Below are 16891 nucleotides of genomic sequence, written 5' to 3'. Positions count from 1 at the left end.
CCACGTGTATATTCGAGGGCTGAGTACAGGTGGGATCAAATAAATAAGAGCTAAGGATGGAGGGCGTTAGTTGAACTAGATTTTATTCCATGTTGTGACCTCTAGGGTTCAGCTCGAGAGGAAACTGTTGCTGGAAAGACAGAAGCGGAGGCCGTCTGAGTTACAAAGGCCACCTGTCTTGAAAAATACAGTCACACAACAGACCAGTCTCAATTATCTGTGGAAACAGGAGGGAGAGAAACAAACTGGAGAGTTCAAATCTTGGGGATTTTCCAAACCTCATTTTAGCCAATAGTTTGCAATCTCTATCCGACCCAGCCGCTTCCCAGAATGGCTAAAAATAGGAAATCTGATGGACTGGGGTTTCAACTCCCTTCTTTCCCCCCTGCCGAATGTGCTTCCAAACAGTGAAGTGGCCAGAGGCACAGTGCCAGACAGGGAAGAAAAGACTCTCAGTAATCCACCAACAGGATCCCGGAAAATTCAGCGTACCAAGGCTCAAAAGCCCCACTCTTCGACCCCCGAAACCTTCACAAGTATCAGTGGAATTTGAGTCTTTAGACCCTCTCAGGAAGTTGGTTCATCCCCCTGATCCCAGATTCCTATACCGGAAAATGGAGGAATAACCCCTCATGGCGTAAGTCTGGGATTTCTTTTTTCCAGCCCTGTCGGTCTGTTCAGAACTACTCCTTTCCTTCCTTTTAAAAGCAGACCAGGCCTTAAATCGGGTAGGGGAATCTCAGATGATGGCAGATCTGGTTGATTTTTAGCTTCCTTGGCCCTTTTTCTCGGGGGGTGCCAAAGAGGCAGTGTGGCCCGGTGGAAAGAGCATCGAACTGGGAGTTGGGAGACCCCAGTTCTAGTCCCAGCTCTGAACCTCAGTTTCCTCATCTGAAAAATGGGGATAAAGTACCTGCTCACCTTACCTTTTAGATTCTGAGATTCCTTTTAGATTTAGATTCCCGGGAGGGCCAAGGATTGATTATATTGGATCCCCTTAAAAATACCACCACAATAACGATAGTGCGTGAAATTGAGTGTGGCATGGGAAGCTTGGGAATCAAGTAAAGGGTCTCTTCCAACTGATGCAAGGTGCGCCGGTATCATTTGTTTAAGTCCCCGAATTGAACATTAGATGATCTGTCAAACCTGGGCGCTTAGAAAGTCGATCGCCTGAGCTAATTGACATGGATGAGCAAGACCGAGTAATTGAACAAAATCAGAACGGGGCTATCTTGGCTAGGCGCCGCTTTCATTTTGTTCATTTACCTGGACTTTTGAGGGGAAGAAGAGCCAAACCAGCCTCAGGCCAAGAAAACCTGTCTACGATAACAAATGTTCAGGTTTTCTTCCACTTTTCCCTTTCCATCTTTCTGCAAGCTGGAGACAGAGAATCTCTGCTCTGCACGTGGATTATTTTGAAGTACCCAGTTCCATGGTTGAGGGTGAATTCACTCCTTCATCCACTGGGTCAATCGTATCTATTGAGCGCTTCCTGCGTGCAAAACACTCTACCAAGTGCTTGGGAGAGTACACTATAACAATAAATAGACACAATCCCTGCCCACAGAGAGCTTAATTCCATCCACCTCCTAAAGACTTGAGAAGACACCCCTCTGATTTCTCCTTCTACACTGTAAGTTCCTCGTGGGCTGTGACTGGGACCACCAACTCTACTGTACTCTCCCAAGAGCTTAGTACAGTGCTCTGCACACAGTAAGCGCTCGATAAATATCACTGGCTGATGGGTTGACTGATTTCTATCAAACTGCCCTCCGGATGGGGGTTCAGGGCAGTTGGACTCTGGCTGCAGTAATAATTCTAATAAGTGTGGTATTTGTTAAGCACTTACTATGTGCCAGGCATTGTACTAAGCGCTGGGGTAGATACAAGGCAAATGGATTGGACGCAGTCCATGGCCCACACAGGGCTCCCGGCCCCAATCCCCATTTTACAGTTGAGGTAACTGAGGCACGGAGGAGTGAAGTGACTTGCCCAAGGTCACACAGCAGACAAGTGACAGAATGAGGATTAGAACCCAGGTCCTTGTGACTCCCAGGCCCGTGTTCTATCCACTAGGCCACACTGCTTCTCTGGGTGATGTTTCATCTTGTCGCCATTTCAGGAGGCCAGAAGACCCTCCAAAAGACCCCTTCTAGAAGTAATAATAATAGTTATTATTATTATTATCATATTTCTTAAGCATTTACTATGTGCCAAGCACTGTTCTAAGCGCTGGGGTAGATACAAGGTAATCAGATTGTTCCTCGTGGGGCTCACAGTCTTAATCTCTTAATCTTGATTCTATTTATTGCCATTGTTCTTGTCTGTCCGTCACCCCCGATGAGACCGGAAGCCCCTCAAAGGGCAGGGACTGTCTCTATCTGTTACCGATTTGTACATTCCAAGCGCTTAGTACAGTGCTCTGCACATAGTAAGCGCTCAATAAATACTATTGAATGAATCTCCATTTTACAGATGCGGTAACTGAGGCACAGAGAAGTGGCTCGCCCAACAAAGTAGCATTCGTACAGACCGTGGGGAATTTCATTTGATCTGAAACAGCGAGCCAGAGCCTTAAATTGGGACCGCCGTACCTGGTCCACACAAGCGGAAGAAGCCCACAGCTGAAAGAAAAGCGTCTTTCCCTAAAAGCGTTCATAGTTTGTGTCCTCCGACTGAGTCCAGGCTCTGGGAATCACCCCAGGTCTCTCAACGCACAGCAGCAGAAATGCCCAACTGCCTTTTTTCGGCCTGTCGGGGAAAACGCTTCTCCCAAACAAGGCCTTGGGTTCCCCAGCCTTAGCAAACGTTAAAGGGAGTTCTTCCTGCCTCCTTTTCTGTGGAAAAAGATGGTTGCGTAGAGCCGGGAAGCCCCCCACCCCCCGAAGACCGGAGACAATGGTGGGAATCTGGATTGTGGGGGCAGATTACACAGCGTAGAGGACCAGAGGATTCGACAACCTCTTTCCCCCAGAGGCACCGCAAAATCACCACGAAGCAGTGCATTCCCCGCTCCCAATGTGTTCCAGCAGTTTATCATGTCAAACTGCCCTGCTCAGCCTACGGGGCCCCTGGCTGTCGGGAGCAGGGTTTCATCTCGACTCCCTTAGGCCATATGGACAAAAGCCTAAAAAGTTCATTTCTGCTCTCCATTGTCTGACAATGTCTTCCTCCCACCCCTTCCTCCTCTCCCCACCCCCTTACTCACTGAAAATACAAATTAGGATAGGTGTGCTGTGTCTGGAAACAAAAAGCTTCTAGTCAAAGCGTTTATTAAAGGACCCTATCTACCTCGAGAGCAATTAATTAAAAAAAAATTCTCCTTCCTAAGAGTAACACAAAAAAGGCACCGCTAAATTTTCAATCATTCTGGTAAGCAGAAAGGTGAGTTTTGTGGCTCTTTTTTTCTCTCTCATACAAGCATAAAGATGATTTGGGGAACTTTTCACTTTTAAGCTTTGCAAATTATCCGCTAAGAACCTCCGTTAAATTACCGCCGGTAACAGCGACAGACGCAAAATCATCTGAGAAAAATACACTCCCATAATTCTTTGGTGGAGTCACAAGACTGAATTTCTGTTCATTATTTCCTATCGGAATTCGTCGTCATCCACTTCAGATTAACACCGAGTAAATGTCTGACTGTAAAAATCTTTGCCGACTATTTCCCGAGTTGCCGTGCCGTCTATAAATACGCAGCCATAACTCACGACTGGATTGTATTTACCCCTGTAGTTATGTATTACGGATGAAAAGACGGCATCTGCTGAAACTAGAAGTGGTCACATTTTCGGCGGAGCTTAATTAAATGCCAAAATTTATCTACATTAACAACAAAGTACTGAAATTTATTGATCAATTCACATGATATAAGTTGACAAATGGCTTAAGCAATTTCCATAATTTTCTACACGTGTTAAAATTTGTAATGAAAAAGAATACTATATTAACATGAAATGGGAAATGAAAGGGAGATTTTGTAATGAGGCCAATGCCCTGGAGCAGTGTACTTTGTTTTCCATGCCCTGTCCAGGCCGAGGCGGTTTGAGCTGTGTACAGATGGGTCTCTGACAGTCCTACAGCTGTTCTCCTAATTGTCCATTAAGTGTTCTATTGATTCTCTGATTCAAAGTACATGTCTTTCAGGCCGGGCTATCGTGTGAAGTGGCAGACACATTCCTTGTAGAATGACAGAGCGGCTTGAAACCTAAAAATGTGGACTGCCAGTTTCAATTGAGGCTCCTGCTTTCAGAGGAGAAGGCTTGGTTAAAGGAGCTTTGTAATAGCCGGCGAGGTTTTATTTTCTAAACTTTTAGCATCAATCAATTAAAGCCGCCACGGCACGGAGAGTTTTAATTCCCGGTGAGGTGCGCTTAGGTTGCACCTGACTGGTTGGGGGCTCTAGGAGCCCCCAGTAACAACGATTAGCCTTGTTTTAACTGTATGCGGGCTCCTTGGGTGTCCCATCGTGCGGAAAAGCCTTTTCATTTGACTTGCAAGTTCGCTTTTAACATTTTTTTTTTCCTTTTTTTCAATTGAGATCATCGGCAATTCCAGATTATGCCAGTCAGAACCATGTTTAAAACCGTCTCCCTCTAATCTGGGGAGCGAAGGCTAAGGAGCGTATCGGCTGCGGGCACCATAAATCTTCAGAGCAACAAATAGCCCCGGATAAAAACTGTAAAAGTTATTTAGTTCTCCACTGAAAGAGGTTTATTAATCTCAAATTTCCAGTCCATTGTGCCATGATTTGGTTAGACCGGGGGAATCTCATTTTGTGCGATTGAACCTCAGTCAAAGAGATGATCGCTTCATGGCTTCGACTTTCTCGGTTGTTTTCAGATGGATTCCCAAGGAGCAAGATGGGAGAAGGAAATCACGACTTGAGACGCGGCCTTCTTGGCCCTGAGGTTTTGGGGGGGGGGGGGGTGGTTCCCACCCGTTTTTGTTTGCTCTCCTTAGTGAAGTGTGGCCCATTATTTCTAATGTTTCTATGAAGTGCTTTAATTCTTCATCCATTCCAAAGGCAAGTGGGTTCTTAGAAATGTAGACGTACTAGCTGATAATCTACAGGCCCGGAAGGAAGGATGCAAATCATGTGTTAGTTCTTCGCATTCGATTAATTCCATTAGGAGCCATCCCGATGGCCTGAATCGGGCTGTGACTTGTCTTTTGTGTGATTTTTTTTCACTGCAAAGCACGTTCTGTGGCAATTACTTAGGGCAGGGAAGGGGAGCGAGCCCTCCTTTACCTTATTTGAAATCTATCTGAGGGGTGTAGCTCAAATGAAGGAAAATTATTTTCGATAAGGGAGATTTCAGTCATCCAGTAGATTGGCTTGAAATGCCTCTTGGACCAGCATGGCTTCCCTTCCTGGCATCTCTTCCTACGCAGCTCCCTCCTCGGAACCTCAGAAACTCATTTCCTTGTTGCTCTGCATTTCTGAGGAGAGCAGAAACATGTTCCTTTCATCAAATCTTCCGTGACCTTTGCCCGGAACGCTCTGGAAGCCCTAACTCATCCCGCATCCTCTTCTTCCTGCTCCTATCTGTAAATTATTTCAGTGTGCCTCTCTTCCCTGCTTGGTGGGAAGCTCCTTGAGGGATTCTGCGTACTCATTCTATTGCACTCCTCGAGTGCAGCAATTACAAATGGGAGAATGAAATGAAATGCAAAAAAGCGGGTTAAGGTTGCTTTGTCTTCTGAGAATCCACCTAGTACGGTCCAATTCTCTGCACCCACTGATTGATTAGTTGACAGACTGATTATGGGGATTGGTTTTCTTGTGTCCTAGGTTAGCACTCTGTGTGGTAAGCCAGGTGGATCATCTCCCACAGGCTCGTCAGCTCGCTGTGGGCAGGGAAAGTGTCTGTTCTATTGTTCATTCATTCATTCAATAGTATTTATTGAGCACTTACTATGTGCAGAACCCTGTACTAAGCGTTTGGAATGTACAAATCGGTAACAGATAGAGACAGTCCCTGCCCTTTGACGGGCTTATTGTTCTGTCATCTTCTCCCAAGCGCCTAGTACAATATTTAATGTACTGTTGTCTATCTGTACTGATGTCTGTATCGCCCCCAGCCTAGACTGTGAGCTCACAGTGGGCAGGGAGTGTTACTGTTTATTGCTGTATTGTACTTTTCCAAGCGCTTAGTACAGTGCTCTGCACACAGGAAGCGCTTAATAAATATGATCAAATTGAATGAATGAATGAACAAGTGCCATTAATATTATTACTAATAAATAATTTACCTGGGTTAAAGCAGAATTAACTGAATGTGACTGGCCCTTGCCTGAGGTGACACAGCAGACAAGTGTCAGAGCAGGGATTAGAGATGTGACTGGTCCTTGGGTATTCACCTGTCTGCCCTCCAAAATCTAGGTTCACCTACACAACCTAGCAGTTTAGACAGGTAGGAGTTGTATACGCCGTGGGCATGAGAAAAATGATGTTCAGATAAAGAAAAGAGCCCCAAAGGAAATAATGGACATGCATTATTCATTCATTCAGTCATCCATTCATTCATAAGTGCTTGGGAATGCTCAATATAATAATAAAAAACAGACACACTCCCTGCCCACAGTGAGCTGACGGTCTAGAGCCGGAGAGACAGACACCAATACAATTAAATGAATGCAGAAAGGGACATGAGTGTTGTGGGGCTGGGCCGTGGGGAAGAACAAAGGGAGCGAGTCAGGGTGACGCAGAGGGAGTAGGAGAAGAATATAGTCCATTCTGGATCGGAAGCTTTTGATACACCACGGGACACCCACCTGTGTGTGTGTACCCACACCCAAACACTTGCACACATTTCCCTTTGTGCCAAAGAGGCCTAAAACCCACACAACCTCCTCTTCACTGAAAACACCGAAAACACACCTCCTTCTAACGTAATAATAAACCCTACTCGGGTACCTGCAAAACATTTTCTGAATCTACTTAGATTCCAACACTTTCAATTACCCCGTTAGCCGGTTTGTAAAAAAGATTTTTAGAAGCTTTCAACTGTAGACTTTTGTCTTGTTGAATGAACTTCAGCTACACTAAATTTTAAGTAAATTTGTGATGACTGAGCAATATACATTGGCTGAGCTGGAATCCAATAACCCACAGGACAAATTAATTTTCAACAAAAAGGGCAGAAACCTCAAGTGCCATGAGTATATGGAGTCTCATTCTATCTCTCTGGAGCCATTTTTGCAAATCACTACAGCTATTCATAATCTAAATCAGTCTCCTTTAGCAGCAGAAAGATCTTTTTTCATGACAAAACAGAAGATGACATTCATTAGTGCCTAACTTGCATAAGCTACCTTAAATTTATTGGTGCTCTTCTACTTATCTGGATAAGAATTCCTTTGTCTACGGCTATAGGAAAAATCCGGATGAACTACTTAAAAATATAAATTGTCACTTTTATCAGAACTTTTGGCAGTTTACTTTATTTTAGAAGTAAAACTGGTGGTTAAGATTTTAAGACTTCCAATGGGCGTAGTTTCAATCACGGTTAATATGTACCCAGGATGGCAATACCGCTCCGGCTAGAACACGGTCCACGTTGTCATCCCGTTGCTGCTTGAGGCAGGAAACTGGGCTTGGCCACAGAGCCGGGTTCGACCTCGCGGCCCCCTCCCGGATGCCCTGGCTGGAATGCGTGTGCGTGTGGGGGGAGGTGGTGGTGGTGTGTGAAAATCCGATAATTCAATGCTCCGTCCCCCTAAAATTCTGGGTTCTATTCACAGAGCAGGTGGGAACAGGCGTCTAGCCTATTTGAACGGCGGCTGCCTCAAAACCCGCCATATCAGAGGATAAATATTTCTCCACTCTGCTCGCAATCTTCCTGTGGGGAGGCTGATTCTGTTTGTCACCAGTTCTTCATCTCAGCTTGTGAACCGGCTACCATATGTGCCCGGAAAACTAAGTCTGCTTCCCCTCTCTATGCTGGAAAAAACAGCAGAAAAAGGGAAAGGAATTCCAGTGGGTCTAGATGGAGGCATGTCAGCCGCATCAATCTTTCTTCCGATGGGTCTTGGGAATGGTCCTGCAAAGTTGGGCGGTAGCCGGGTCCACAGTGGATGAGCTTCCCAAAAGAAGGGGCCAAGGCATCCGACTGGAGGCAAGATGGTGGAGGAACAGGGAAAAGACTCGGACTGTAGTTATTGGTAATAATAACTGTGGTACTTGTTAAGCGCTTACTACATGTCAAGCACTGTTCTAAGCGCTGGGGCCGATACAAGTTAATCCGGCTGGACGCAGTCCCTGTCCCGCATGGAGCTCATTGTCTTCATCCCCCTTTTACAGTTGCGGTAGCTGACGCCCAGAGACGTGAAGTGACTTGCTCAAGGTCACACAGCAGACAAGTGGCGGAGCTGGGATTAGAACCCACACCCGTGCTCTATTCGCTAAGGCATGCTTTTTCACAGCTCTAGATCTACATTTGTTCAGTCAAAAAATATGACTGACTGACCCTTTAGAATCACAGACGGGGCCACCTTTCCATTTCCTCTCTCTCAGTCTTCATTGCCTCGGTTCCCTCATCTGTCAAATGGGGATCGAGACCGTGAGCCCCAGCTGGGACAGGGACCGTGTCCAACTCGATCTGCTTGTATCCACCCTGGCGCTTAGCACAGTGTCTGGCACATAGTAAGCGCTTAACAAATACCATTATCATCATCGTCATCATCCCCCAGTTTCCCCAGGGATGCAGTGGACAGTGCCACTCAATAGGCCTCATCTCCTTACATTGATCACCACCATTCTCAAATAATAATAATAATAATAATAATAATAATAATAATAATAATTATGGTCTTTGTTAAGCACTTACTACATGCCACGCACTGTTCTGAGCGCTGGAAACACTCACCTTCCAGGCTTCCAAAACACCTCTCGGATGCCTCTCCCTCAAGCGCTTAGTCCAGTGCTCTGCACACAGGCAACACTCAATAAAGAGGGTCGATAGACTTGATGAGCCACTTCTTACCGGCATATTTTCTTTTTTTTTGGCCAGGAATCGGCCATGGCGGGCCATTCTACGGACTGACCTTCCACGGCACCTGCCTCAAACTAATTCCGACTGGAAGGGCGCAGTGAGGGGGAAGACAAGGTCTTCCAGGTGTTACAAAGCCTTATTCATGATTTGGGCGGGGGTGGTCCCCCTCTGCCAGAGGATCCGAGCCCTCCCTAAAGCTGCAGGGAGAAGAGGATGGGGTTGGGGATGAGATAACATTATTGTTTCTCTTCTGGTCTCAGGGATATCGTTGGCTTTGCCCGCCGGGGTCGTGTCCATGAAAGAGCTCGGGCGGCCTTCCCTTGGCTAGCAGGCCTCTCCAAGGCCCACCTTTGTCATCGAGCGAGCAGGATTTCTAAAGCGCTCGGGCCCGGGCTCTCCGGTCGGCGTGGAGCGGCTCAGCTGTGCTCTGAATGCAGGCTTCCGCTCTCGACTGGCCAAGGGGAACTCACGCCAAGCCCCTGATATATGGGGCAGGGACAGCGGGGCATCGGCGTCTAACGAGGACGAGATGAGCTCGTGGCCTCGGGCTTCTAACCTGTTCTTCAACCCACCCTTCAGAGAAAGTTATTACACGAGAGTTAGGCTAAATCAAACCCAACCTCAATGTTTGCTTATTATTGTCCGTTTTCAAATTTCCGCCCGTCTCCGACCGCGTCTCTTTGGAGCCTGGCTAGGAGAGGGACAAAATGGCTCCCGATAATTTAGTTGGATGTCCTTCAAAATGAGCCTTTCTGATTTATTTGGAAACCCAGCAAAGTATAATGTAGAGGAAATCTCGATGGCAATCTTTCATCTTTCCCCCACCCCCGCTAGCCAAGACCAAGTGGGCAGAATAAAATTAGAAAGTGGCCAGTCCCTTTCACTGGGATTTCCCATTTCCTCTGCAGGTTGAAACCGATCCCTGCCTGTGGAAATGAAGGTCAAGACGTAAAGATTCGTTTGGAAGGATTTTCTAGCTCAAGAGTGATGTCCCAGCGAAGAGGAATTGCCAGACGGTGAGTCGCCCTGCCACCTAGGCTTTGCAATCCCTCTCTAGACGTTATTAATAGTTGCTGAAGAAGTATTAATATTATCATTCCACTCATTAAGCACTTGTTTAATAAAAATAAATGGAAGAAATAACCAAGATACAATACAATCAGATCAGCCACAGTCCGATCACTGTGAAGCAGCATGGTGTGGTCCATAGAACATTGGCCTGGGAGTAGGAAGGTCGTGGGTTCAAATCCTTCTCTGCTTGCCTGCCTGGTGACCCTGGGCAAGTTACTTCACTTCTCTGTGCCTCAGTTACCTCATCTGTAAATTGGGGATTAAGGCTTTGAGCCTCAATGGGACAGGAACCGTGTCCAACTCGATTCACTAGTATCCACCCCAGCACAATGCCCGGCACCTAGTAAGCACTTGACAAAAACCATCATTATTATTATCACTGGTCCGTGAACGTGCAGACGTTGTGAAACAGGCATTTGGAAATTTCAAGATCCCAGATTCTCTGACATATGGCTGGGACATCTTTAGAGAATTACGCATTGGTTGGGGCAGATAACAAGATCTGGCCAGGAGGGCCGATGGCCAAGGCAGAAGAACCTTGGTCGGCCGAGAAAGGGGCGTAAAGGGAGATCCTATCACCAAAAACCACAATTTCAAGAGGCAGAGCAGCAGCAGGAAGCTCCAAGATGAGGAGCTAGGAGGATATGAATTAGCCCAAGAAAGGCAAACCGGGTTCAAGTTGGATATTTGGGATGGCAATCGTTATGCTAGTAATAATAATTATAATATTTGTTAAGCACTTACTCGGTGCCAGGTACTGTACTAAGTGCTGGGATGGACCCAAGCAACTCGGGTTGGACACGGTCCCTGTCCCACGTGGGGCTCAGTCTTAATCCCCATTTTACAGATGGGGGAACCGAGGCCCAGGTAAGTGAAGTGACTTGCCCGGTCACACGGCAGACAAGTGGAGGAGGTTTAATTAGAACCCATGACCGTCTGACTCCCAGGCCTATGCTCTATCCACTACGTCATCCTGCTCCTCCAATCATCACCCTGTTCCTCCAAGGGTCCTTGATTCAATCGATCAATGATATTTATTGAGCGCTTACTGAGTACCAGACTACTGTGCTAAGCACTTGGGAGAGTGCCAGCAGCTTGGTTGCCCATGTCAGAGACAGAATTCTGGGCTGGGAGCATCTGCAGAGGCGTGGTGCAGGGTCTTACAGAATAAGTAGCAGAGTTAATCGATGTTCTTTACTGAGCAGTCACTCTGTGCAGAGCACCGTACTAAGCACTGGGGTGGCTCCAAGCAAATCGGGGTAGACACAGTCCCCGTCCCACACAGGGCTCGTCGTCTCAATCCCCGTTCTACAGGTGAGGTAACTGAGGCCCAGAGAAGTGAAATGACTTGCCCAAAGTCCCACGGCAGGCAGGTGGCGGAACCCATGACCTTCTGACTCCCAGGTCCGTGCTCTATCCACTAGGCCACGCTGCTTCTCCATCACAGCTGTCACTACTATCCCGTCACCTGGTCGAGACTGACTCCTTCACTCTTCCTCACACTCTTTCTCTCGCCCCCCTTCCCTCGCTACCCACCTGTTTCCCCGAATGCTCTCCCAAACCCTCAAAACGTCAATTCTGAGGGAGTGATTTTTCCCCAAATCAAATTCAGCACGTGTCAGGCCTGGGCTGCCCAAGTCCGGCCTGCCGTAAGAGTAATTCATGCCTACCTGAGCATCACCAAGTGCCAAATGGACATTAACTCTTGTTGTAGCCGCTATTTTTAATTTTTTTTTTTTTGAACGGCACCACAGAACGTGCTCTTCGTCGCCTGCCGGATATAGGGGAAGGGTAGAAAACTGTGCCACAGTTTCTATACCGTTTACGTGGGCCTTATAAAGCATTTAAGCATTCAGAGATTGGGAACCTCTTGAACGATAGGTCCGGTTCTAAATCTGACTTGTATAGTCTTTCCCAGCGCTTGGTACGGCGCTTATTTATTTCTTTATAATAATGTCCGTCTCCCTCTCTAGACTGTAAGCTCATTGTGGGCAGGGAATGCGTCTTTTTATTGTTATTTTGTACTCTGCCAAGCACTTAGTTCAGTGCTCTGCACACAGTAAGTGCTCAATAAATGTGATTGACTGCCTGACTTCACATACAGTAAGCTCACTGTGGGCAGGGAATGTGTCTCCAACTCTGTTGTACTTGCTCTCCCAAGCTCTTAGTGTTCTGCACATGGTAAGAGCTCAATAGATATAATTGATTGATTAGTACATGCTATTACTGATTCCTAATTTAACAGGATCTGTAGACCTAGATGCTAGCAACTGTTAAGTCAATTTGGCTGCCCTGAAAAATTTAGCAAGATTCTGAGGTAATTTTACGACGCATTTCCAGTCGAGCCCAGCATTGAGGCTATGCCCTCTGATCCACATAATAATAATATTTGTGGTATTTGTTAAGTGCTTATTATGTCCCCGGTACTATAATAAGTGCTGGGCTAGATAGAATGTAATCGCGTTGAACACGGTCTCTGTCCCACAGAGGGCTCATAGTTTAAATCCCCATTTTACAGATGAAGTAGCCGAGGCACAGAGAAGTGACGTGACTTGCCCAAGGTCACACAGCAGAGTTTGCGTGGTTTGTGGTGTTTGTTAAGAGCTTACTATGTGTCAAGCACTGTACTAAGCGCTGGGGTAGGTATGAGATCATCAAGTCCCACATGGGGCTCTCAGCCCAAGTAGGAGAACAGCTATTGAATCCTTATTTTGCAGATGAGGGAACTGGGGCAGAGAGAAGTCACCCAGCAGGTACGTGGCGGAGCCAGGATCAGAACTCAGGTCCTTTGACTCCGAAGCCCAAGCCACGTTACTTCTCGTGACCTTCTCTAGTCATAGGTTGTGAGCCTATGGGACAGGGCCTGTGTTTAATTCCCACCTGAATACTCTTTCCCCGAACCTAGTACAGCGTTCCGTACAAAGCACGCACTCGGTAAATACTATTACCAGTCTGCAACAGGGAATCCTGCCCACATCTGAAGAGACTGAAGTTGATATCATCGTCAAATCCTGCCATTGGGGCACCACACCATTCAATCAATCCGTCGATCAATGGTATTTCTTGAATGCACTGTATTAAGTGCTTGGCAGAGCACAGTACGACCGAGTTGGTAGAAAGGATCCCTGCCCGCAAGGAACTTTCGGTCTACAACCACGCACAGCTAGACAAAGAAGTAGGAAACCAAATCGAGAACGCTGCCGTAGCCTCCGAGAGTGTGGAGAACTCTCCACTACATCAGGTTGCAATCAATCCGTGGTATTTTTTGAGCGTTTACTATGTGCAGAGCTAGGTTCTAAGAGCAACAGAATTAGCAGACACGGTCCCTGCCCATAATGAGCTTACACACTGCAGGGAACCAAGCGGAACAAGTCTACAGAGCCCCGAGGCTTTCCAATCTATTCTAAGGTGAGGAGACTTGAATCCACCCTCGGGTTCACATCTGGCTCATTGAGCAGCTCCATCAACTTGTCAGCTGTGTGACTCTGGGCAAGTCACTTCACTTCTCTGTGCCTCAGTGACCTCATCTGTAAAATGGGGATTAAGACTGTGAGCCTCATGTGGGACACCCTGATTACCTTGTATCTACCCCAGCGCTTAGAACAGTGCTCTGCACATGGTAAGCGCTTAACAAGTACCAACATTATTATTATTATTATTATTATTAATGCCATCAGTTTTGGGGGGTTTCTTTATGGTATTTATTAATCATTTACTATGTGTCAGGCACAGTTCTAAGTGCTGGGTTTGATACCAGCTAATTAGGTTGGACACGGTCTGTGTCCCACAAGGGGCTCACAGTTTTAATCCCCATTTTACAGATAATAATAATAATGTTGGTATTTGTTAAGCGCTTACTATGTGCAGAGCACTGTTCTAAGCGCTGGGGTAAGCACAGGGGAATCAGGTTGTCCCACGTGGGGCTCACAGTCTTAATCCCCATTTTACAGATGAGGGAACTGAGGCACAGAGAAGTTAAGTGACTTGCCCACAGTCACACAGCTGACAAGTGTACAGATGAAGAACTGAGGCTCAGAGACGTGAAATGACTTGCCCGAGGTTACAGAGCAGACAAGTGGCAGATCGGGATCAGAACGCAGGTCTTTCCGACTCCCAAGCCCGGGCTCGATCTATCAGGTGCCAGGATTCGCATCGAACGGCAAAGACAGGTGCACAGACAATGAGGTGTTGAACAATGAACATCTAGTTCTCCAGCCCCAAAGCAATGCCCTCCCCTGATCACAGCTTCCCTGGGGTGGCACAGGTGAGGAGAATGGAACACATGGAATGATCAATTAGCTACGATCTGGTCAGTGAAATGAACCTAGTGAAACAAGCTAAAAGAAACACTTCCAGGTAGCAGGGAAGCACAGCCTCGAAACTACACAACTGAATGTTGGAAAAGTTTCATGAAACAGAACAGCCTGGTGGAAAGAGCACGGGTCTGGGACTCATAGGAGGACCTGGGTTCTAATCCCGGCTGCACCACCTGCCTGCTGTGTGATTCTGGGCGGGTCGCTTCACGTCTCTCTCCCTCAGTTTCCTCGTCTGTAAAATGGGGACAAACTGAAACAAACACGGTCGCCGCCGGGAGAGCCGGGAGTGCTGAATGGACGGTGCTGGTCCCGTTTTGGATGTGAACCAGTCACTATACAGAAGATGGGCACGTGCCTTGGGCAGGTCACTTCACTTCTCTGTGCCTCAGTTACCACATCTGTGAAATGGGGGATTGTGACTGTGTGCCCCATGCTGGACCGAGACAGTGTCCAACCTGATTTGCTTGCATCCACTCTAGGGCTTAGACCAGTGCCTGGAATATAGTAAGCACTTCACTAATACCATATCATTATTATCATCATCATTATTATTATTATTTCTGGAGCCAGATGTACGCCAAGGCCCAAACTGGAGAATCCGGGATCCCGGCTCACTGCCTTACCCCCTTCTCCAACCAGACTTCAAGGAAGTAAAAAAACCAACAACCCAACAAAACATTGAGAGAAGCACCTAAAATCTCTTTGAGCAATAGTACCGAATTAAGATAATCATTTAAGACCATCATGCTGGAGGAGATTCCCCCCCGACTTTTTCTTAATAGCATTTGTTAAGCGTCTACTATGTGCCAGGCGCTGTACTAAGCACCGGGGTAGATACAAGCTAATCAGGCTGGACACAGTCCATGTCCCATACGGGGCTCACGGTCTCAATTCCCATTTTACAGAAGAGGTAACTGAGGCCCAGAGAAGTGAAGTGACTTGTCCGAAGTCACGCAGCAGACAAGTGGCGGAACCGGGATTAGAATCCAGGTCTTTCCGATTCCCCGGCTCAAGCCCTATCCACTAGGTCTCACTGCTTCTCTCGGATCCCGCCGAGGACCCGAACCACTTTTAAACATGTTTTCTCCCATCAATTTAGGCTTTGGCAGATATATTCATTACGTCCATTGATCCTTTAAAAGAAAAAATAATCCGATGACACGATTAGTGCTGAGTGTGTTTTAAAAATGAAAACCGCACATCCGTTCCTCTTTACTAAGTGACCACCTTTAACGTACACCTTTCCGAGTCCTTGGCCGACAGCGAATGAGGGGGTCTGATTAAACGTGATACAAAAGGAGTTTGCAAGTCGTACTGTTTACTAACATTTCAATTTCTATGCCTCATTTATTAGACTTAGAATAAAAAGGTTAGAGGGTTGTTTGGAATTGTCTTTAACCTTGATGATATTTCCACTGAGGCAGCATAATGGCTCTTAATTGCTTAAGTGAAGAGAACATGTTGACATGTCCTTCTTTGTGCTTAAATCTCTGCGCCTATACCATTATGCTAATTCAAGCATTATATACACCAAAGTATTTATGGGCCTGCCACAAGTGATGTTGCAGGTAAAGGGCTGTGAAATGGTCTGTAAACAGAGAGAATTGATTCCAGGCCCAAAGCAATGCTGTTAAAGTCACAGACATTGAACAGCCAGCCCTACAATTTCTATCCAGATTGTCAAACTGGGTCAGACGGTGTCAGCGGGGCTGCCATTACAGATCAGGTGGGTGGTTTAATAATATGTAAACCAACCACATAAAGGGGAATTAACATGGAAGCCGCACATACCCGGCTCTCTTTCCCGTTGCAGAGCAATTTCGCGACAGAACCTCGGTCCCACCGTCGACCGAAGCATTCGTGAACAGAAAAGCGGAAGCGGAATGGGCTGTCAGGGCTGGAAGCAAAGAGGAGGGCACGGGACCGCGACCTAAAAGACCATCGCAAGGAATATGGAACCTAAATCTTATGAGAGAGAAAGGGAGAGGGCAATCAAATTCCGCGGACTTGAACTTCAAGGTCTTCGACGTCGTTTGTTTTTCCTTTATATCTCTTTCCGGGTAAGGACAGTCAACGCTGTTAAAGGGAAGCAGCCAACCTAAACATCACTTTAAAGCAAACCCATGCATCTGTTCTCCCGGTACCGTGGGTTCCCTCCGTTTGGAGGATTTTGGAGGTTGGATGGTTTTATTCGGGCTGGGTTTGTCCGTCTCAGCTCCCCTTGCGTTTTACGTAACGGTGCAACCAGACTGGAGATCTCTTAGATCAGGCTAACTAGTTCAAGGCTGTTCCCTGGATTTCAGAAAATGGCAGACTGCTAGACTGCGAGCTCGCTGTGGGCAGGGACTGTCTCTACCACGTACGGGGCTCAGCCCACACAATGAGCACTGGGTAAATAACAATGTTGGTATTTGTCAAGCGCTTACTCTGTGCAGAGCACTGTTTTAAGCGCTGGGGTAGATACAGGGGAATCAGGTTGTCCCACGTGAGGTTCACAGTCTTCAT

The sequence above is a fragment of the Ornithorhynchus anatinus genome, chromosome 18, assembly GCF_004115215.2.
Source record: "Ornithorhynchus anatinus isolate Pmale09 chromosome 18, mOrnAna1.pri.v4, whole genome shotgun sequence".
Lineage (NCBI taxonomy): Eukaryota > Metazoa > Chordata > Mammalia > Monotremata > Ornithorhynchidae > Ornithorhynchus > Ornithorhynchus anatinus.
This window is presented reverse-complemented; position numbering follows the sequence as displayed.